Consider the following 25,068-nt stretch of genomic DNA (forward strand, 5'->3'; position numbering starts at 1 on the left):
ATTTTACATGGTTATTCTGTTATGGATTAAACATCTAAAATTTAATGGTAATCTCAAGACACAGTGCTTCTTCAAAGAGAGTGAAATTCAATTTATATTTTCTCTCAAAATAAAATTGTGAAAATTTATTATTTATTATAATGTTTTAAATGAACATAACTTAGTATTTTCTTCCATCACATAAGGACTTCAGAAAATAATGTCAATTATCTTATACAAAATAGATGTCCAACAGTCCTCTTCTAAAATTTGTGTCTGATTTAGATGTTATAAACAAAACATCTTATATAAAATTGATGTCCTACAACCCTCTTCTAAAATGTAATATATGTCTGAGTTTAGATGTTATAGATATAAACAAAAGAGATTTTCTAAACAAATGAATAAATGTAAGGTACTAAAAAAAGCATATTAAAAACTATTTTTAGTATCTCCAAGAGTCCAAGAGAAAAATAAAAGAGGTAGTATTGCATCCTAGCAATTTCTACAAATATTGCTCCTGTTTGTCACAAACAAGCAGATATGATTTAGCACTGACCATTCTAATAATATGAAATCTAATGTAAAAATCACTCCTTTAATTATTTCTACTTTGATATGGAAGATAATAAAGGCTTTCTTCTCTAAAGTTTCCATCTATATAAATTTTATACAATTCTAATTTGAAATTCCATTTCCATTAGAATTCTATTTAATTCCAATTCAATTAGAAATGTATAAATTAAAAATGGAATTTTATATCAAGATTTTTAAAGCATGTTTTACAGTATTCTTACGACAGTACTTTTATTTGAAAACATATCTCAGGAAATCTATGTTCTGTTTGCCATGCATTTCAAAACACAATATAGTTTTACAATGATGTTCTGAACACAGACCAAAACCAAACTAATACCCAATTTTTAAAAGTCATTGATTAGAACACTATTTAATCTGTACATTCATAATAAATTATTTTTTATATTTGTTACCATGATTGAAAGCATAAACAAATCAAACTATTTGATGATTCTGAATGCCTTTTGTTTCCATATGTTTTAGTGAATAATTATTTTAAGAAGACAGAAGCTCTGTATTAGTACTTAGCATGTTGAAAAAAAAATCCATCAGAAGTTAATTCGTATGAGCACAGGGTATTTTGTATTGTTTTCTTATCTTGGAGCCTTTAATTGTGCTTAGCACATGGTATGTGCTCTCTTTCTATCACCTATCTATCTATCTATCTATCTATCTATCTATCTATCTATCTATCTCTATGTATCTTTCTATCCATCCTTCCATCCATCTATCTATCCATCTATCTATCTATCCATCTATCTATCTATCTAAAAGTATGACTAATTAATGGATTAAAAACAATATTTGATGAACACTTCATTGTCTTTCCCTGATATCAACATTAGTTGCTTAAACTCTATCACAGTTATAAAAACATATGGACAAATATGTCTATGGACACACACACACACTCGACATGATCTCTAAGCATAATTTTAGCACAGTTCGCCACTTCAAACATTTTTTGTATCTGGCATCTTTTTGCAACCTCACTCTCTTGGTTTTATCTACCTTATGGGTTGCATCTTTTGTTTTGGTTTTCATGGTTGGCTTCTCTAGCTCTGTTTGAATTTACATGTTAAAAATGTTCTATCTCCCTGAATAAGTGTTACACACCCACTCCCAGAAGATGATCTAGACACTCTTATTATATACCTACGCCATTTTAGAACATCCTCTGAATGCTGAGCATTCTAATTAAGATCATCACTCTACTCAACTGTTGGCCAAATTAAAGAGTGATCATGATGTTTCTAGCAAAAATCCCTCCTTCTCCCCCTCTGCTAGCCCTTGGAGCCTTACCAGAAGTATTTCCACCAGATTCTTTATTCTAATTTAATTAGGTCACCACAAAAATTATGAGGGACTCCTAGATCATCCATAGTACTTCTCACTCTAAGCCACATAGGATTTTGTGTTTTGTTTTCTGATCCCATTTGTCTGTTGTGCCTCTAATAACTCCTAGTCAGTCATTAATTATCCCCTATATCCACTATCTTCCCTCCAAGCAATCTTTTCATTAATTGATCTGAGTGGAAGTTGACATTTGGTAAGTTTTGTTCTCCCTACAGTCTCAAGAGTAGAGACACTTTGTATTCTGACTGATTCCTTTCAACTAGCTTAGAGGAGGGGCAGATGTTCTGTTTGTACATTAATGCTGCTTTCTGACCACTCGCTCTCCATCCCTCTGTCTCAAATCCATGCCACCAGATAGCATGACACATCATCTCTCTTTATTAAAATTATCCGTGGAGCTGATTTCGTTACTTTTAATTTTATAAGGACTTTAGCTCAGAAAAGAGAAGACTATGACTCTCAAAGAAAAGTGGTAATTACACACTTTTGAAAGGCCTCAAAAAGTTTGTTCATTAAATCAATGATGATGCATAGATATTTTGGTGAGAATTTAACATTAATTCTATAATTACCGCATGTGCACTGAATATTCATAAAAATTATCTGAAATGTTCTTAAATTGTACTTCTGTATCAAATAGAATCATCATTTTGATAAGTTAAATAACTAAAATGCTAGTCCATAGATATTTACTATTTGTTGTCTTTGGGCTTTTCCACATAAATCTCTTGCAATGGATTAAAAATATGTGACACATTATAGCCTATGGATTGCGAGTAGAAGTGGCATATGTCACTCTTAGGCCAAAGCATTTAAGAGCTAGTATGTCATTTTGCAGTCTGTCTCTTCCTCTGTTGCAGTGACCTAAGGACACATATGTTCTATTGTTAAAGCATCTGTCAGTTTGTTCTATAAAGGAATATGTGAAACAAAACCCTTTATCAAATTGTTTTGAGTAGGAATAATTTGATATAAACTATTTTCTTTATTAAGTAATTGAAAGTTATGGGATAGTTTGTTACTGAAGCAGCTAATTCTCTCCTGATTAAGATGGTATAGTGGTCTCTAGCTCTGAATGGTTATAACTTCTCTCATTTCTTTTGCTAATGTAATTTCTGGTAAATGACAAAGTTCAGTCTACATTCTGAGCTTTTGGTCTCTTTTTTTTTTTTTTTTTCTGAGACGGAGTCTCGCTCTGTCGTCCAGGCTGGAGTGCAGTGGCGCGATCTCCACTCACTGCAAGCTCCGCTGCCTCCCGGGTTCACGCCATTCTCCTGCCTCAGCTTCCCTAGAAACTGGGACTACAGGCGCCGCCACCAAGCCCGGCTAATTTTTTTTGTGTTTTTAGTAAAGACGGGGTTTCACCGTGTTCGCCAGGATGGTCTCCATCTCCTGACCTCGTGATCCGCCCGCCTCGGCCTCCCACAGTGCTGGGATTACAGGCGTGAGCCACCGCGCCCCGCTTTTGGTCTCTTTTAGACAATGTTTTCAAGCAACTCTACTGCATTTTCTTAGAAGATTCATCCTCCCACTTCTCTAAGAGGCTAGTACATATCTTCTCCTCTCTCCTCTCTGTCAGATAGCTCCATCCCCTTATTTATTCTCAGCTAAAAACCTCACTTTGTATTTTTCTGAGAAAATGGAAGCTGTCAGAAGAATCTGATCCCAATACCTCTTTGTTAAACTGCATCTATAGCACTCTGATGTGCTTTTCTTCCTATTACTATACATGATTTCTCCACAGGACTCTCAAAGAACATTTCCTCCAGTGTACCGGATCACATCACATGTTCTTTACTCAAAGTTATTATTTCAAAATATCTCCAAGAATAAAATTACTTCAGATTTTCTGCATCTTCCATTTTTCCTCTCAGGCAAATTGTTTCCATGAGAATAAAAATACATACTTATTTCTCTCATCTTAAAAAATAATCTCTTTTAACTTCAACTTTTTCTTTCTAATAACTCATTTATCTGTTTCATTTCACATTTTAAAATCTTAAAATTGTTGTTCTTAATCTGTGGCTATCATTTATCTCCTCCCATACTACTTATAAACTCCTAAAATCACTTTTTTAATACCCAATACTCTTCTAAACTTGCTTCTTAAAGTAACAAATTATCTCCATACTCTTAAATTCAATTGTCAATGCAAACCTAAATTTCTGACATATGAAAAATACATGCAAGTTTCTTGGTCCTTCCTCCTGAAAATATTTTCTATATCTGACTTTCAAAATATCACATTATTGGTTTCTCTTTTACCTCAAGTATCATTTTTTTCTCAGTCTTCTTACTGGTACTCCTACTTTATCCTGGATTCTTTGAGTGTGTCTGGGCTCTGCCCTTACGGCCTGTGTTTTCTCTGCAGGGATTTACTCACTTTCTAATCACATTCAGGCTGAGCACTGAAAGGCACCTATATGTTGATGTTTTCCAAATATGTACCTCTATTCTGAATTCCAGATTAGTTATATTCAGCTACTTACTTGATGTATCCAATTCAATTCTAATAGATATATAAAATGTATATTATTCAGGAAACCATTCTGGTAATTATTTTATCATATGTTAGGTGTTTCATATTTAAATATCGACATTTTGATCACCAGTGCAAAGGAGAGAACTGGTCAGTCACACATGAGTAATTACATAATTTGGTATGAAAAGGACACACATCATTTTCAATCACAGCCCTTCAGCAGAACCAGTCACCTGGCTCTGTGTAAATACAAGAAGACTGGTAAATTGTGGGAACACATGGATATTTGGTAAGCAGCAAATGTCTCAGCCATATCTGCATGCTAATAAGTCCCATATTTCTTTTGTGGAGCTCAACGTTTTCTAGGACCTGCTCTGGTACTTCCAACTTCAATTGTGATACCTTTACATGGATGTACTTTGGCTATCTCAAACTTACAAAACTAAAATGGATAGCTTGATGTCTTGCCCCACTTACTTATATATTTTTTTCTTTCAGTCTTTATCATCCCAGTCAACTGCACATTTACTAGAATCAAAATGTAGGAGACAGCCTTCGTTACTTTATTTCCCTCTCTGTACATTCAATCTGTCAGTCAGTATGCTTGACTTTATTTCTAAAATAAATACTTCATCAATTTTAATTAATGTTATTTCCACCCTGGACTAAGCCACCATGACCTTGTAACCAGACATCTGCCACGGCTTTCTAAGAGGTCTTCTTTTCCCTTTTCCTTTTTCTTAAATGGATCCTTCTCAGAGCAGACAGCATCATCGTAATGAAAATAAAAGCATAGGTTCTTATTTAGGTCAATATATGACCATCTTCCATAGAACCAGTGACTAAGAATTTGACTCAAAGTTAAAACTTTGTCCTATATATAAGCATTAATTGTATGTTTATTTAGAATATAAAAAATTTATTCAATATTAGCCTATAAAAAAACATTTATGTAGTTTAAAAATGGAGATTGTACTATATCTATTTGCCAACTGGATAATTTTGTAATGATAGAAACTTTTGAATATTACTTAATGTCAAATTGTTATTTTATTCATTCAATGTAGAAGTATCTTTTGAGGACCAAAATGGTCTGGATACATGACCAAATTCTGCAAGAAAAAAGAAGGATAGTAAATGTAGGTAGAAGCATGCATGATATATTATGTACATTTCATAGACATAATATATATTACCTATCCAGTCCTTTGGCAACTGTGATGATCTGCATGCTGTGCCCGATTTGAGAGTGAAAAAAAGTGGTATGTTAAGGAAGATTCATCAGAGCAAGTATTGAAATGAGGAAAGTTCCCTTGGCCCCTCGCAGGGCATGCAGCAGGGCAGGTGGCTGGCTTCTTCAATGCTCCTCTGCTCAGACTTCTACAGGAGCATACAGACAGGCAGGCTGTGGAGCTCCAACCCCATGCTAGTGTCTAGGGGTGGATGTTTACAGCCCCTGAAGCGCCAGTGGGTGTGTGCTACTGTGTGCTCTTTTAGTTTTACCGTCTATAAGTGGCTTGTGCTAACCAGCTCAATTAGACCCTCTACCTTGTAAAAAGGACGGAGGGCTATCTGTATCTCGGTTCTTGCCTTGGTGTACCAGAAAAATCAGCTCACACCTGGGATTAGAGAATGAGTGCAAGGTCTTATTGAGTGGAGGTAACTTTCAGCAGATGGGGGAGGTCAGAAGGGGATGTAGTGGGAAGGATTTCCCCTGGAATCGGGCCACCCGGCGTCCTGGGCTCTCCTCAGACAGTCGCAGCCAACTCCGCATCATTCTGTTTCTGCGAGTTGCAGGCCTGCCAGCGTGCATGTGCCTGTCAGTGCGTTCCTCTTGACATCCAGCCGCCTGGGTGTTCCTCCACTGATGTGCTCCTCTCAACGTCCAGCCACCTGTGTTTTTGCCTGCTAGGGTGTTGGGGTTTTTATAGGCACAGGATGGGCCATGACAGGCCAGGGTGGTCTTGGGAAATGCAACATTTAGGCAGAAAAACAGAAGTGCCTGCCCTCACCTAGGTCCATGGGGGTGGAGCACTAGCCAGGGACCACACCCTCCTCTACCCAGTACTTCCTTTCTCTACTTCTGTATCATTTAAAGGCACCACCCTCTTCCCTTCTCTGCACTGCTATATCTGTATCATTTATATCATTTAACGTTGGTGAAGCACTTTTTAGGCATAGGATAAACATATCTCAAATTACAGACACATGTTGGAGACATGGACAGCAAGTAGGATGTTTGAAGAATCTGCAAATAATGTGTTAAGTCTGGATAATAGAAGATGGGGCCAGAAAAGATGTCTCTTTTAATATTACACAAGAGTTAAAAGTAGAGGAATAAATAAATCTGAAAAAGCTATTTCTTTGTTGTAACAATGTGAAATATTCATAAAGACTAAGCACTTCTAGATAGGCAAAACTTATACGAGAAACAACTAAGTCAGTATTTTCTCATCTTCCACTGCAAGAAATAATATTTTCTCCTTAGGATTTCCTCTTAGCATTTTATGTCTATCTCCTTTGCAGAACTAATCCTTGTTAACCTTAATATATACATATATAATAATGTGTGACCTTTAATGCACAGTGAGTTCTGTTAAGAATTGAGGCCCATATGTCTTTATCTCCAGGGGTTTCTGGCCATTAAACATTGTGTGACTACTTGTCAAACAAATAAGTATATGCCAAGTATTTAAGCTATCTTCTAACAGCTATGCTGGCTAGGCCTATTAAAAATATAAAACAGTGAATTTTATCTTTGCTGCACTTTCTTCTTTTCAGAGCTTGTCCTAACCTCTTGTGGTGATTTTTCATTTCTCCATTATCAGTGCTCTCCCCCACATCAACACACATACACACACACACACACACACACACACACACCACAGACAAAATTATTGTTTTAAGAGTCTGAATTTGATTTTATAGAGGCATTAGTGTCAAGATTATTTTAAATTTTCACCAATGTTTGAATTTTTGAGAAAGTTTATGTTAGCCTCCAAAGAGGTTTCCCTTTGAATAATGAATACAATTGCAGCCTCAAATAATTGTGTTTATATTGTGGAATTTCAGAAGCCAACAATTCGAGGATGGAAGCAGATATTTTTAGAACAAGCAAGGATCTCAATGTCCCTGAAGTATCACCATGAATGTAGCCTATCTACTTTAACAACTATATGGATTCAAGTTACAAACTATATTAAATTGTAATAAAAAAGAACGAACATTGCAGATAGAGTAACATTTTTGAAATTTAACTCCTTGACTTGCATTTGCTTTTGAATCAATAGGACCTAATAGCAAAATTAAGAAGAGTTTTGACCAAACAGTAAATTGAACAAGAAATGCTTACTATACTGTTTAAGAAAGTGATTAGAGTAATAGGAAACTGGCTAACAAGTTAAAGAGAACTTTAAAGAATACAAACATTGCAGATATATGGGGCAGATGCTGGCCCTAAGACTGAACCACCAAGAAAAATCCATTACCGGTGCCCCTGCTTCCCACCTTGATTTTAGAGGGTGTTTTGATGTTTCACCAGATGGCACAGATTATTGGAGATACGTCTCTGGAACTTGTTGGAAATCTATAACACTGGGAAAAGCCACACATAGGAAGGTGCTGTGCCTCTAAACTCACTCATAAGAACATATGAGAGAGTGCTGAGGGAGGTTTTTATGAGAAGATGCCTTGCTGGTTCCATTTCATTGTGAGTCTCCGAAGAAGATGCAGGTAGAACGTGCTACCTGCTGGACACTCCTGGCCTCTAGGTGTTAAGGAAGGTGGAGAAACCACACTCCACAGGAGCTAAGATGGTAGAGACAGCTTTGTCCTCCAAGAGCTTAACCTGGAAGAAATCACCCTCTGAAGAAGTGGAGCACAGGAGAAAGCTACAACCTGCAGGAGTCTTTCAGGAGAGAATTTGTATGCTTCACATTCAAGACAGGAGAATCTGGTCCTTACAGAAACCTACTGTGAAGTAAACTACGTATGCTTAGCATATGGCAGGTAAAGAAAGGACATACTTCAGGATCCTGGTGATCCAGGAAAGGGCACTCTCCTGGATCCCAGTGAACAAGACACACAGGGATCAGAAAGTAAATTACCCTTTCTCTTTGGGTTAATTCAACACCTTCTGTTAACCAAGATTACCATAAAAGCAGAAGTTTTTTTTTTTTTTTTTTTTTTTTTTTTTTTTTTTACATAGCCTACCTCCATTATCACAGAGCAGACATATAAAGATGAATTTGGATAAATTTGGATCCAAGAGGTAATACATTACTAACTTGACTACTCAGCTCCCAAATACACTGTTCTGTTCACAATTGAACTTTAGTACAAAAACAAAACACTGCTATATTTACACATAAATGTAGCTGTTCTTATAAATGAAAAATTGCTCATCCAATTCCTCAAGTGAGAGGATATACAGTTTCAATAAGCCTATAGCCATCAGTCTAGCAACAAATCCTCCTCAAATTTTGTCACAATCCTAATGAATGAATATTCTGGCAATTAAAAAAAAATACCCACATCTACAGGGTGATCCAGCTATTCTACAACTACGTATTCACCTAAGAAAAAAAAAAAGACATAAGACAACACAAAGATCTACATCAACTTTAGTGGTTATACATTAAAACTGAAATCAATCCAGATGCCCATTATTTTTGCCATCTTAATGGCAAAAAAAGGGGATATTTCAATATAATGGAATACTACCTGGCAATAAAATTTTTTGAAAAAATCTATACATGCTACAATATAGTAATATCTCAGAAACTGTTGAATGAAAGAAGCCAAAGAGAAGCATATATGATATGACTTCATTTTATGAAATTATAGGCAATAAAAATTAGGGTATAGTCGTGGAAAGCAGATCAATGTTTGCCAGAAGACAGAATAAGAAGAGGTGAGAAGAACAGATAGCAAAGGCAGAGATTATAAAAAATGAAAGGAAAATGTTGGGGGTGACAGATATGTTAATAGCTTTATTATTGTGATGACTCTGTAGCGGTACACATATGTTAAAACATATCAGATTGTACACCTTAAATATTGCTGTACATTTTATGTAAAGTGTACCTTTATAAAGCTGCTGAAATATTATTTGTAATAACACAAGAAGTCAAAATCTAATTTGGTAATTTTAGTAGAAGTTACTGATATAAGGAGAAGAAAAAACAGTATCCTGTGAGAATGACTAGAGGAGAAAAACAGAATACCCTTTGTGAAAGCTGGTTGAACTAAAACTCTGCACGAACATTAGTTGTCTCCTAAGAAAAAAACAGAATAAATAAATGTAAGAGACAGCCAGTATAAAAAACAGCATGAAATGTATGTGTGTTAACAGGAAAATGTTGAACTTTAAATAGTTGTCCCTTCTGTTTGATAAACATGAAGTTCAAACATTCTTTAAAAAACTATGTCATAATAACATTGCTTAATGAACTAGACTCTACTTCTATAGACCAATACATTTTTCCCATTATATCACTGATACTGTGTTTTGTGTAATATTGTTATTGACAAAACATTTCTGACATAGAAGTTTACTCTAAGGGCATAATCCACATCAACTATAAATCATGACAATAGACCCGCCACCATAAGTATTTCAGATTTTATTTATCCTAAGTTTTTATTTATTGCCTGAGAAAGTCATAAGGGAGAAACAAACTGCTTACCTCCTTGAGTTAATTCGTGTTGGCAATGAGGACTGTGATACTAAACAGAAACCAGGGTAGGTCTGTGCTATGGTGATAGGATAGATAAAGTAGGAAGAATGATAATAAAAGCTTTATCAACAGAGTGCCTTTAAAATGATTATATTGTATTTTGTTGGGGTTAATATTTAAAGCTCACCGTCTATAATAAAAATAAAGATTAGATGCAATCAAGCTTATGAAAACACATTGTAAAATATTTCATTTTATATGTATTATATTTATAAGACACCAAATAAAGTAAGAATTTGGACAAACAACAAATAAAGTTGAATCTCCTTAAATGAAATTCAACATAATTAAATCTATGTAATTATTAGTAAAAAAACATTATAAAATGTTCAAGTAAAGTCTGAGGCTGGGCGCAGTGGCTCACGCCTGTAATCCTAGCATTTTGGGATGCCGAGGCAGGCACATCACTTGAGGTCAGGAGTTCAAGACCAACCTACATAACATGGTGAAACACTCTCTCTCTCTACTAAAAATACAAATCTTAGTCGGGTGTGGCAGCACGCACCTGTAATCCCAGTTACTTGGGAGGCTGGGGCAGAAGAATCCCTTGAACTCGGGAGGCAAAGGTTGCAATGAGCTGAGATTGTACCACTGAACTCCAGCCTGGGCAACAGAGTGAGGCCCTGTCTCAAGAAAACTAACAAAAAGTCTGAATAATGCACTGAAGAATAAAGTGAAGTTATGCATTCAATCTTAACAACATTTAGAGATTTTTGGAAAATGAGTTTTCTTCATTGAATAGGCCAAATAAGTATGTAAAATCAATTAGTCTAGTCTTTCCATATAAAATTTTAAAATAAAAATATTTTTTAAATAACTAGGTATTTTGAGACGTTTGGAAGAAGCAAGAAGGGCACTTTTTCTGGCCTGGAGGAGTGTTTAATATAGATCTCCGTATTCTCCAGGAGAACCAAGTGATTGATAGCTATAGAAGAGGGCTAATGTTTCTAATGCATACAAACCTTATATACTTACAATTTTTATATTCTCAATTGGCATCTTACTTCTTTTGGAATATTTCTGTGATAGATTAACATATGATTCTTGTACTTAGTGGTTCTGAGAATGTAGACTCCAAAGGTTAGATTGTTAGACTAGATCCTCTGAGAAGTAGATATCAAGACAAAATAAAACGTGCAAAGATTTTATTAATGGGAATACTTGAGTAAGAGAAAATAGGGAAATCATCAGGCTAAGCTGAAAGAACTGTCGGATTGTTGCAAGCTTGATCCTGAGTGAAGGAGAAAGAGAAAAAGTTCAATGGAAGAATTTTAAAACAGTTTGACAAGACGATGAGATAGTATTTTATTGCTAATTAGAAGCCAAATATTTTTATACTTATTCTTTTTCCTATTTGAAGAAGTATTTTGGATTACAAAGATGATAAAACCACAATACAGAATATTTATAAAGTAAAAAATAAGTCTCATATTCCTCCTACCATAGTTATGTTAATTTTTTGGTATATTTTTTTTTCAGTAGTTCTTCTTATGCATATTTTAAACATATTTTTATGAGCACACTTGAAAAATCTTTTTCCTTAGTTTTAAAACTCATAGTTAAATACACATAACATAAAATTTACCATCTTAACCATTTTAAAATGCACAAATCAATGTTATTTAGTACTTTCACAATGTTGAGCACCCATTACCAACCATCCATCCCCGGAGCTCTTTGATGTTGTAAAACTGAAACTCTATTCCCAATAAACAGTAACTTCCCATTCCTCTCTGCTCCAGCACCTGACAACCACTCTTCTTCTTTCCGTTTTTATGATTTTGACTCCCATGAGTACCTCATCAAAATGGGATCATTTGTCTTTTTGTAACTGGCTTACTTCTTTTAGCATAATGTCTTTTTTATTTTTAATTTAATTTATTTGTTTCAATTTTTATTTTTTAATGTGTGTGCTTGCATTGCAGGTATATGTATTTATGGTGTACATGAGATGTCTGGATACAGACATGCCATGTGAAATAAGCACATCATGGAGGATGGAGTATCCATCTCCTCAAGCATTAATCCTTTGAGTTACAAACCATCAAATTCCATTCTGTAAGTAATTTTAAAATGTACAGTTATTAGTTTCATGCATGTTGTATCATGTTGCAGAATTTCCTTTTTAAAGGTGAATACTATTCCATTGTATGTGCATATCACTTTTGCTCCTGAATTCATCTGATGATAGACACTTGGGCTGCTTCCACATAAATATGACTGTATAAACATTTATTTTAGATATTATGTTCAATTTTGAATATATGTACAGAAGTGGAATTGCTGGATCATATAAGAATACTATGCTTAATTTTTTGAGGAACTGTCATACTGTTTCCACATCGTCTGTACCATTTTACATTCCCACAAACAGTGTGTAATAATTCCAATTCCTCTATATCCTTACAAACATCAGTTATTTATTTATTTTTTTAATTGACAGTAGGCTACTTAATGGGTATAAGCTCGTATCTCATTGCAGTTTTGATTTGCACTCCACTAATCATTAGTGAGACTGAGCATCTTTTTAGTTACTTATGGGTTAGAGGTATATCTTCTTTTGAAAATGTCTATTAAGATTATTTGACCATTTTTGAATCAGATTTTTTTGTTTTTTAATTGTTGAGTTTTAGGTTTTCTGTATATATTTGGGATATTAATACCTCATTACATGTAACCACTCCTGAGTCTCCATGAGGAACTGATTCCAGCACCCCCACAGAAACGAAAATCCACAGATTCTCTAGTTCCTTATATAAAATGACATATTTGATTATAACCTATCCACATCCTCCATAAACTTTAAACCATCTCTAGATCACTTATAATATTTAATACAATGCCTACACATCATTTCACTTGCATGAATTCAATGTAATGTGTAGTGCACAACAAATTCAAGTTTTGCCTTTTGAAACTGTGGATTTTTTTTTTTTTTTGGAGTATTTTTGATTTGTGGTTGGTTGAATCTAGAGATTCAGAACCCATTGATGTGGAGGGCCTACTGTATATAGAATCACATATCAGATGGGTTTTACTATTTCTGCAAAAAAAAAAAAAAAAAAAAAAAATTCATTGGGATTTTGATAGGGATTGCACTGAATCTGTAGATTGCTTTGTAGTGTACTGGCACTTTAATAATATTGATTTCCAATCCATAAACACAGGATGTGTTTTCATTGTGCTTTCTTTTCTTTAATTCCTCAGTAATGTTTTGTAGTTTTCTTTGTAAAGATATTTTACCTACCTGCTTAAGTCGATTGCTAAGTGTTTTATTTTTTTCAACGCTATTATAAATGCAATTATTTTCATAATTTTCTTTTAAAATTGTTCATTGTTAATGTATGGAAATGCAACTGATTTGGGAGTGTTTATTTTGAATCCTGATACTTTGCCGAATTCATTTGTTAGTTTAAAGAGCTCTGTGTATGTATGTGTGTAAAATCTTCAGTGTTTTCTATATGTAAGATTATATCATCTGTGAACAAAATAATTTTACTTCTTTCTTTTCAATTTGATTATCTTTTATTATTTTTTTTCTGCTAATTGTTCTAGCTAGCATTTCAAGTACTGTGTTGAATAGAAGTGGTGAAAATGAGCATCCTTACCTTGTTCCTGATCTTAGAGTAAAGGTTTTTAGTGTTCTACTTTTGGGTATAATGTAAGTTTTACATATATGGTATTTATTATGTTGAAATAATTTTATTATTATTATTTTTTGAGATGGAGTCTCACTCTATTGCCCAGGCTGGAGTGCAGTGGTGTGATCTTGACTCAATGCAGCCTCTGCCTCTGGTTTCAAGCAATTCTCCTGTCTCAGCCTCCCGAGTAGCTGCGCCACCATACCTGACTAATTTTTGTATTTTTAGTAGAGACAGTGTTTCATCATGTTGGCAAGGCTAGTCTCGAACTCCTGACCTCAGGTGATCTGCCTGCCTAGGTCTCCCAAAGTGCTGGAATTACAGGCACAAGCCACCCCACCCAGCTGAGTTGATTTTCTTATATTCCTAGTTTGTTGAATGCTTTTATCATGAATACTTTAAATGCATTATTTTCTTAAATTATATAGAAAATGAAGTGTGGAAATGCAAACCAAAGTTACAATAATGCTAGCTTTTGAACTAATAATAATTTTTTCAAAAATATTAATCTCCTTAGTCATGTAGAAAATAGAGGAGAATTTTTTTAAAAAGCATTGTTACTATAGCACTGACTTTATAATTGCCCACATATTTATCTTCATTTGAATTTTTTTTCATGCAGTTTTGTGTTATTGTCTAGTGTTCTTTCATTTCACTATTCTTTCATTCTCCTTCCTCAGCCTCCCAAGCAGTTGAGATTACAGGCATACGCCACCACGCCTGGTTAATTTTTGTATTTTTAGTAGAGACAGGCTTTCATCATGTTGGCCAGGCTGATCTCAAACTCCTAGCCTCAGGTGATCTGCCCACCTTGGCCTCCCAAAGTGTTAGAATTACAGGCGTAAGCCACTGCGCCCGGCCTTTTTGAGTATCCTTAAGATAGTTGTTTTGTCTGTCCAGTGGAACTGCTATCAGGTCTTTTTCAAGAAGAGTTTATCTTTTTATCCTTTGAATTGCCCATACTTTCCTGTTTCTTTGTATGCCTTGTTGATTTTTTGTTGTTGTTGAAAATTGGACATTTATATATAATAATGTGGTAAAACAAAATCACATTCATCTTCTTTCGCACGGTTTGCTTTTTTTTTTTAATTGTTTTTATTCTTTTCGGTTTTTAAAGATTTGTGTAGGCAATCTCTGTGCCAAGAATCAGCCTAAATTCTGAACTTAAGTTTTTTTTCAGATCTTTTCTGTGCTTGTACCTTTACCTGACCATACTTTTTAGTCACTTTCTAATTTTCCCGTATATTTACTTTCTTTTGAATGTCCTAATCATTAATATCCTGCACTCCAAAGTGGAAAAAGACAAAGATGAAGGGGATGTGAAGAGGGAAGAAAGGTCAATGGCTCTTTAAATTTCTTGGAAGTCAATTCAGCCCAAGGAGGAGGGGCTTGCAACAGTAAGGTACAAAGATAATAGCCAAAGTCTCTGGGTCTGCACTTCTGTGTTTAGAACTAGCAACCAGCAATAAGAGCACAGCTCTCTGATATTTTGAAAACAGGAATTTTTATGTCCACTCTGGCTCCTGCAGCTTGCTTGCAAACTGCTTTAGGAACACATGCACGTCTGCCTGCTATGAAGCTGGAAGTTGGGAAAGAATAGTTTCTACTGTGCTAACACCTGAAATTGACCAAAATTAACTGTAATTTACATGCAAGACTTTCTCTGAGCATTGAAAGACTCCTGAGTTCTGAAATAGTTATGTTATACACATTCTGCCACTGCAATTGTTTTCTGGGTAATAGATTCCTGGTGTCTTCTACTCCACCATCTTACCACAAATCTCTTATGAACTCATTCTTGGCAGCTATAGCTGCCTGTCAGAGTAGTTGTGTGTCTTTCTGGAGTATTTCTGACTGAGCACCCCTTGTGCGGTTCGATACTGGGTATTGAGCAGGGGAATAAGCCTTTGGAAAGCATGGCCTCAGCAAAAGAGAACAAAGGAATTCAGAATGCAGAAGCTGGGCACCTTAATAACTGGGTTTTCTACATTTGGAGGTCTTCAGGTGCATATGCTGACCTGGAAAATACGTATAATTATGTTCACAATGCTTCTGATTTCAGCTATCACATCCGAGAGCTTGCAAGTTGTCTCCTTCTTCTTATAATAAAAAAGCCAAACAAACTGAAAATTATGTTCCTCGATCCATCAGAGTACTGAAATTGAAGAATTATGGAAATAGCTGGCATGTAGTGGGAACCAAATTTCTCACCATTAGAGTAAGAGAGTAAAAACCTGTGTGGGGGAAACTTAGAATGATCTGTGTGACAACGGATTAGAATTGAAGACATCTGTATAAACACATGCTTAGCTTAAAACCTAAGCAGATGTCGACAGATGGATAGATAGATAAATCGATAGATATATGGATAGATAGATTAATATGTTAATTAGTATGCACGCATATGTTTCTTTGCGCTGTCAATTGAACTGGCTTAGAAGCAAGGATTTCCCAACAGTAACAAGTCTATCCAGTGCCCTGATCTTGATTTCTAATATGACATTCAAGTATGAGGAACTAGGAATCCTTGGACAAATGGCTGATTCTAGGGCTGGGGCCGAGAATATACGATGTAAGCCTGAGACATCTTATAATACCACAAAGTAAAGAACTATTAAAAAATCACAACAACAATAACTAATTTGGGAGTATGTCAAAGATTCAGAGGAACCAACTGAGAAAGCTCCCAAAGGTGGAAAAATTTGAATGAGAAAATAATTTTTATATTCAAAAGGAACACATCATGATGTAGCTGTTAGAATCGAGATAGTTAAGCTGTCAGTAATAAAAGGCCATTGGTTCATTCTTTTAAATTTTAGTGTTTATATTTATAAATGGGTTTCTTTTGTTTCATACTTTAGACAGAGTCTTGCTTTGTCACTCAAACTGGAGTGTAGCGCTGATGTCATAGCTTATCCCAGCCTCAAACTTCTGACCTCAAGAAATCCTCCTGCCTTGGCCTCCTAAAGTGCTGGGATGATAGGTATGAGCCACCACACCCAGGCTCCTTCTTTGTCACTTTATCAGTAAATCATTTTTTCCTTTGGGAGAGAACCCAATTCTCCTATATCCTATATGTTTATTGATTTTTATAATAAAATATTTAATTCGAATAATATCTGTTTGTCGGTATATGTAAACTGAGAACTAATCAATGGAGGAGAATTGTCAAATTTCCCTCTAGAAGAATTACAAATAATTTATGTAGATATTACAAATGCAGAAAGTGGAATACAAACTCTGTACTCCTTAGATGTACACTTTTTTTTTTAACAACTGCCTCCCAAAGCATACACTATGGAAAGAGAGAAAAGAAAGCATCCTTTTAGTGGAGAAAACTGACAAACACCACCTCTGAGAGATGATCAAAGCTCAAATCAGCAGTGATACATCATAATGACAGCACATAACTTTGATATGTGTAATGAAAAAGTCCAAGAAACTATCTCGCCAAGAGGATCCTAAGAAGCTATGACTATTAGATTATGATGCAAATAATTAAAAATGAACAATAAATCATGAAGTATAGCAGTTTATACGTATATAGAAATTTGGTATATAACACATTTAGCATTACCATTCTCTCAAGAAAAGATAATTTTGGAATATTGATTATCAATGTAAAAATCTAAATATTAAAATATAAAAATAAATTTCTTCTATACTTTATGTGTCAATTTTGTTCTCTTAATGATTTACTTTTTGGGGTAGTGTTAGTTTTATTTTTCATTTTATGTAGAACTATCTTCAATTTTATTTGCATCTTCAAACTTAAAATGTTGATGCCTGAAATTGACTCTTCTTTATACTGCAGGTACTCCTTGACTTACAATAAATCCATCGTAAATTTAAAATATTGTCATTTTGATTTATGACACTTTCAGTTTACAATGAGTTGGACATAAACTCATCGTTTGTAAATAGAGGAGCATATTGAATACTTACTGCTTTCACACCATCATAGAGTCAAAAGTTGTAAAGTCAAACCTTCATAATTAGGGGACTGTATGTATTTTTTAAATGAGGACATATTCTTTCCATAAGTGCTGAGTACCAGATAAGCCTACAAAATATTTTAGTAATCCAAGGATATCTTCCAAATGAACTTTTACTGAACTGTGTACACATGCCAGCCAATTGTTTGACATGCATAACTTCTTTTTGATCTTAGAGTGTCAATCTTCAAATAATATTTTCAAGAATTAAATCATCAAATAAGTTATCTACATTTACGATATTTTTGAATGTTTTTCCTAATTTGGATGCTAAAATATTGTATGGACTCTCAGTTTTCTTCTATTTTCATTCAAAAGATTAAATTCATCCAAGTAAAAATGTTCAAAGTTCAATTTAAAAAATCATGTGAGCACTTCTATATTTTAACTGCAATTTCCTAAAAGCTTCAGAAACTGAAATGTGTTAGTAAACAGCTTGTGGGATATAATCCTTAAAGAATTCCAACTTATTTTAAGAAAATTACAACATAAACTTGGAGAACTGCTTTGTAAAATGGTTTCCAGTTATTACAGAATCCTTAGATTATTTTGGACATTTGCTTTATAAAGTTTTGAACATTTAGAGGAACATAGAAAGCACATGATCCTAAATTTTAATCTCTTAATATTAAATATTAGTTTTATAAAATGTAGTTTAGTTTAATTTCATTTTTCACAATTTTTTTTTATGTGTTGAAAACTGTACGTTCTGTTCTGGATGGCAGAATAATGCAGCTTGTTAGGACATAATTATAAATTTATGTGTGCCTCACAGCCAATTGAAAATACATTTCTCCTTGTTGTGCTTTGGATGTGGTTTGTCCCCACCAAAACTCATGTTAAAATTTGGTTTTCAATGGGGCAGTGTTGGAAAGTAATGCCTAGTAGCAGGTGTTTGTTCCGGTCATGGAGGGGGAGTTGTCATGAATAGATTAATGCCATCCCAGAGGACGAATGGGTTTTTAAAAAGATTCTAGCTCCTTGGTTTTTCTCTCTTGCTTCCTTTCTTACCATGTGATTTCTTTATGCGTGACCACTGGCTCTTACACTTTTCTGTCATGTTTGACCTAGCACATGGCCCTCGCCAGAAGCTAGCCAGAAGCAGCAATATGCTCTTGAACATCTCAGCCTGCAAAACTATGAGCAAAATAAAGCCCGTTTGTTTATAAATTACCCCAGCCTAATGAATTCTGTTATAGCAACACAAAATGGATTAAGACACTCTTCTATATTGTTTTTAGTTAACAAAGAACATGTGTAATCTGACATAATAATGTTTATCTTCATTTACTAGCATTTCAACTAAATGTTCAATATTATTAATGTCGGATTTTTTCTCTTCAGTAAATTATCTTCCACAAGTGTTTTTTTTCTATTTATTTATTTATTTATTTATTTATTTATTTATTTGAGACAGAGTCTCACTCTGTCGCCCAGGCAGGAGTGCATTGGCGTGATGTTGGTTCACTGCAACCTTCACCTACCCAGTTCAAGTGATTCTTGTGCCTCAGCCTCCAAAGTGGCTGGGATTACAGGTGCATGCCACCACACCGGGCTAATTTTTGTATTTTTAGTAGAGGTGGAGTTTCACTGTGTTGGCCAAACTGGTCTCAAACTCCTGACCTCAAGTGATCCACCCACCTTGGCCTCCCAAAGTGCTGGCATTACAGGCATAAGCCACCACGTCTGTACCAAAAAGCTTTTCATAAACAAAAGTAGTAAAACATTATTTGAATTAAGTAGTAAGTGATTTTTTATTTAAAATCTGTGATGACACCGACATGAGTATCATTTAATTACTTGAGAATTTTATTTTCTGCTAATGCAGACAACTTTGACAGCAATCATTTCACCTTTTGAAACAAAACTTCTGAAAATGTGGGATAAACATGGAGTGATATTAATTTAAAACAGTCTTCTAATCTAAATAAAAAGCCATGCTTAATAGAATTGAGGCATCATCATTAGGATAAGATTGGAATTATAGCAGTTCTCCCCACAAAATCAGTGGCTGGCTTGTTTCACTTCCTTATAACAAGACTAGGTCCAGGGACTTCAGCCTCTCTAGGCCTGTAGCCTCGCATAAACTATGTTTATAAGCAACAGCCTTCTTTAAAATCAAGGACACCTTCCTCCTGCACCCAGTCCCAGATATTTACAGTCCAGGAGGCTTGTGGTTCTCGTCAAAGATGACCTTTGTTTTCTGAGCCATGGAGATCTTGTATTTATGGGGAATTAACACCTTTCTTCTTTTCCATCTTACCACCCCTTCCTTCCTCCCTCCTTTTCTCCTTTCTTCCCTTCTCTCTCTATCTCACTGTTTCTTTTCTTTCCCAATTTCCCAGTATTATAATTCAAATGGAAACAAGGGCCCAACATACAAACTGTTGTCATCTTAACAATATTTTCATATCTTAAACTTGAAAAAAAATTAAATAACATATAAATATATAACATATTATATATAATTTCATAATGATATACATTATAATTATATATATACTTATAGACACATGTGTGTATACATGTACATAAAAGAATGTTTAGTGCAAAGTGAAGGCATTAGCTTACTTGAACACATTTGGATTATCTATTTTTTCAGACATTTATGTATTCATACAACCTTAGTAAGAGTTACACTCTGGCTGTTTGCTCTCCATGAGGGAAAATAGAAACCTTGATTTGTAATGACTGTTTATCGCTGTGGTGTAAATACACCCACCATGGCCAATTTCAAGATAACAAAATGACATTGCTGAGTTGAAATTTTGGAAGAGATGGTCAATATTACATCATTGTATATTATTTCTTCCATAGGGGTATAACAGGCATAAAAATCTTAAGATCATAGATAATAAATAGCAAAATAATTACGAAGTGGTGGTTTCTGTGTATTTATCACTTTAATTTTTAAAATAAATTATTTTTAAGTTTATATAAACATATAATTTTAGTATTTAATAATAGCTCTGTTAAATATTGACTTGCAAAATTCGTAAAACTTTAGTAATTATCTCTAATGAGCTGGTATGAGCAGGCTGTAGCACACTATTACTTACATGTCAAAATGATATATAATTTCAGAAGTATAGCTATTTGTGTTTATTTTTTAAATTCCAAATCAACCAAAATAAAAATGGCAATGTTTAAATCAGCAAAATTTAAATAAAATCTCATAAAAAATTAACTGTAAATTATAGTGTTTATATTTACCTTCATATCACACATTAAGATGTATTTCTTAATCCAAAGTAAGCATGTTATTTTGGAAGACATGTCTTCACTGATATAGTATGTAAACTTACTCACAATTTCTACTCTTCAGTCTGCAATGTAGAAAGTTTATGGTAAGAAATGAAGTTAATTTTATCTAAAAGAGAAGAGACAGAATGTCATTTTGTCTTTTATGCCATCTGTGAAATTCTGAAGGTGAGAATACTTATAGTCATAAAATATTTTCTATTTCTTCTGGGTTTTCCTTGAATATTATTAAAACATGTTACTGAGAACTAATACTGTTTCCAATTGTTCATATATCATGTTATTCCCACCCATGTTCTTAATCAATTTACATTGGAAACATTTATGAAACCTTATTATTAAAGAGTAGGTTATTCACTAATTCAAATGTATTTCCTATTCCACTTTGAGATACTTGCTGATTTCATCATTTTCATATGAATTTAATTTTGATTCATTTTAATCATCTTATGTAATATTCATTATTATTATAGGGATATTTTCATTTATTTTATATTATAACCTAAAGCATTCAAGTATGTAGTGGTTATCATAGCAAGCTATTATTTTCTGCGAGACAGTGTTGCAAATAAGACATAAAATGTCACTAAAATCATTCCTCAAAATTAGAGTAAATAGCAAAAAGATGCAATATTCATACATGGTTAAAACAAGAAAAAGTTAAGTAAGGATTGAAATAAATACTGCATGGGATATTTTATTCAGTAGTTCTTTTTCAATATTATACCTAATTGAGATCATTATAATTTGAGGAGAAGCTTTTGACTTTTCTCCTCGCCACCACCTGCTTTCTAAACTTGCAGTGAATAAATTGCTTCACTTAGCATTCTGTGCAGTTGGAGATGATTCTGCAAACTGATGTTGAGGTGTATGAATGATACCCGCAGGGTACCATCAGCAATATGACACACTTGAGTTTCGTTCGGTGAAAAGATGTATAATTGCATCAAAAAGGAAGTTTCTAGAGGGCATGTACGACGTGCAGGATTGTCATAAAAAAAGATAAACTTGCTTGCAGTGAGCAGAGATCCGGCCACTGCACTCCAGCCTGGGCGACAGAGCGAGACTCCGTCTCAAAAAAAAAAAAAAGATAAACTTATGTAAAAAAACCGTGGTAGCAAAGGAATATTGTTAAAATTTTGTAATTAGCTTTTTTGTCCTTCACAGAAATATTCATGATCTACTTTGTCACTATCTATTAATTTTAACTTCATAAAAAATTTTTATAAATAACACCATATAGTATGTACTCTGTTGTTGGCTTTATTCATTCAAAATAGTTATTTTGGGATCCATCCAAGTTGTCATGTGTATACATTTTTCACTCCTTTATTTGACAAGTAATATTCCATAATCTGAATGTATCACAAGTAGTTTACTATCATCTATGCGTGGACATTGTTCTATTTTTAATTACTGGCTTTTACAAATAAAGCTATTGTAAACTTCACTTTGTAAACAAGTCTTTGTATCAATATAGGTTTTCATTTTGTCTAAGATAGAAATGTCTAAGTTATCATACAGCTTCAGCTTAAGCTTTAAAGTATACCATCAGTTGTAGAGTTTAAGTTGCTCCATGTCCGAACCAATGCCTGACATTGTCAGTCATTATTTTTAGCCGTTCCAACAAATATGTAATGAAATCTCATTGTGGTTTTAATTTTTATTTCCATTATGATGTTTTACATTTTTTCATATGCTCATTTACCATCACTATAAATTCCTTGCTGAAAAAAATTTAAATATTTGGTCAATATTCATTAGGCTGTTTATTTCCTAACTCTGGAGACTTGTTTACTATAGGAATTTCTATATTTTTAAACTTTTATTTTGAAATAACCTCAGATTTACAGATGAGTTGTAAATACAGTATAGAGAGCTTCTGTACAGACTTCCCCTAATTCTCTGAAAGTTAACATCATATGTAAGCATGATACATTTATTTTAACTATGAAATTAAAATTTGCACAATACTATGAATCACAGACTTCATTCTGATTCACTATGCTTTCACTAATGTACTTTTGTAGAGTATTGATTAGGTATTTTTCACAATGACCCTTTATTTGGATGTCACTGATGTTTTCTTATGATTAGATTGGAGTTTCATTATTTATGGAAGAATATCACAGAACTGAGGTTATCTTTTCATTGTATCACATCAAAGGGAAAATGATGACTTTTTACGGATGAGTTAACTTTGACCACTTGGTCATGGTGGTGTCTACTCATTGTCCCACTTTATTTTTTCCCTTCCCATTCTGTTGGTTAGAGGAGCATCATTAAGCTGGTCTACACTCAAGGGGAGGAAAACTAAGCTGTAGCATCTGGAGTAAGAACTATCAAAGAGTTCCTGACATATACTAAAGTCACACCACAATTAATATTCCTTTTACTCGAGTGTTCAAAGTCAATACACATACAATAAGGTTTCTGAATTTCTAATCAGTACTCCTATGAGAAAAAATGCCCCCCAAAAGAATATTTACATAAAATTATTTTTCAGTTTTCCCCTCATAGTGTCTGGTTAAAATGCTATTTTCCAGAGTTAGCTCCTTTATTCTCACCTTTTAATGGTGTTATAAAATAGCCTATGTTTGTAAAACAATGAGATTCATTTGTCATAGTATGCATTTCTTCCTGTGATATACCCTAATGCTCATTGATTTGATTTTAGTTTTCATGCAGGAAAGTTCATTCTTTGTGGCATATGGTTCCACGATTTTTGACAAATCTAAAGTGAAATCTAGAGTTAGAGTCATGCATCTACCATCACCAGCCATAATCATTATTTCACCCTGAAAATATTCCTTGCACGACACTCCTGTGCTTAACTGTGACACCCAACTATTGTTTTATCCCAATACATGTATCTTTTCCAGAATTTACTATAAAAGGGAAAACCAAATAGTTGTGTCCAATTCTAGGCATTTATGGATGAAGCATCTGTAAACAGTGGCATATAGGCTTTTGTGTAAACATGAATTTTTATTTTTTTACGTGCAGATTTGAAGTAGGATTACAAGGTCATATAGTGTTTGTCAGAAAGTGTAATTTTTTTTGGTCAAAGTAGAGTCATTCACTTCTTTGATTCAGTTAAATTCTACATATTTTATTTTATTTGTACCTATTGTAAATGGGATTACTTTTTTGATTTTTTTTTCAGATTATTTGCTGTTGGCATATAAAAAGGCTTCTGATTCTTACATGTTGATTTTGTAACTTTACTGAATTTACCAGTTCTAATGGTTTTCTGGTGGAGTGTTTTCATTTTTTCAAATATATGATGATATCATTGGCAAACAAGTATAATTTGATTTATTCCTTTCCAATTTGGATGCCTTTTCTTTCTTTCTGTTGTTGATTACTCCAGCAAAGACTGCCAGTGCTATGTTGAATAAAAGTGCTAAAAGTTGTCATTTTTGTCACGTTCCAGATCTTAGAGGAAAGGATTTCAGTTTTTCCCCATTCGTTGTCTGTCCTATGTGGCTTTTATTTGTGTATGTTGAGGCATGATCCTTGTATACCCATTTTTTGAGGATTTAAATAATGAAGCAATGTTGGATTTTGTAAAATGCTTTTTCACAATCAATTAAAATGCTCATGGGCTGTTCATCCGTCAGTCTGTTGATATAATATATTACATTGTTTAATTTGTATTTGTTGAATCCTTGCCTCTCTGGGAAAAAATCTCACTTGGCCATAATAAGTGACCTTCTCAGTGTATTGTTGAATTCAGCTTGCTAGTATTAGTTTCAGGATTTTTGCATCAAAGTTTATCAGGGATACTGGCATGTAAAATAGTTTTCTTTTTTGATGTGTCTTTGCTAAGTTTTGGTATCAGAGTAATACTGACCTTGTAGAGTGAATTTGAAAGTACTCCCTTCTCTTCTATTTTTCAGCATAGTTTGAGTATAATTGTATTGGATCTTCGTTAAATGTTTGGTAAAATTCAGCAGTGAAGCCATAGGGTCCCAGGCTTTTATTTGCTGAGAGACTTGTTATTATGGCTTCAATTTTGTTACTCGTTATTGGTC

This window comes from Chlorocebus sabaeus, chromosome 15, assembly GCF_047675955.1.
Source record: "Chlorocebus sabaeus isolate Y175 chromosome 15, mChlSab1.0.hap1, whole genome shotgun sequence".
Taxonomy (NCBI): domain Eukaryota; kingdom Metazoa; phylum Chordata; class Mammalia; order Primates; family Cercopithecidae; genus Chlorocebus; species Chlorocebus sabaeus.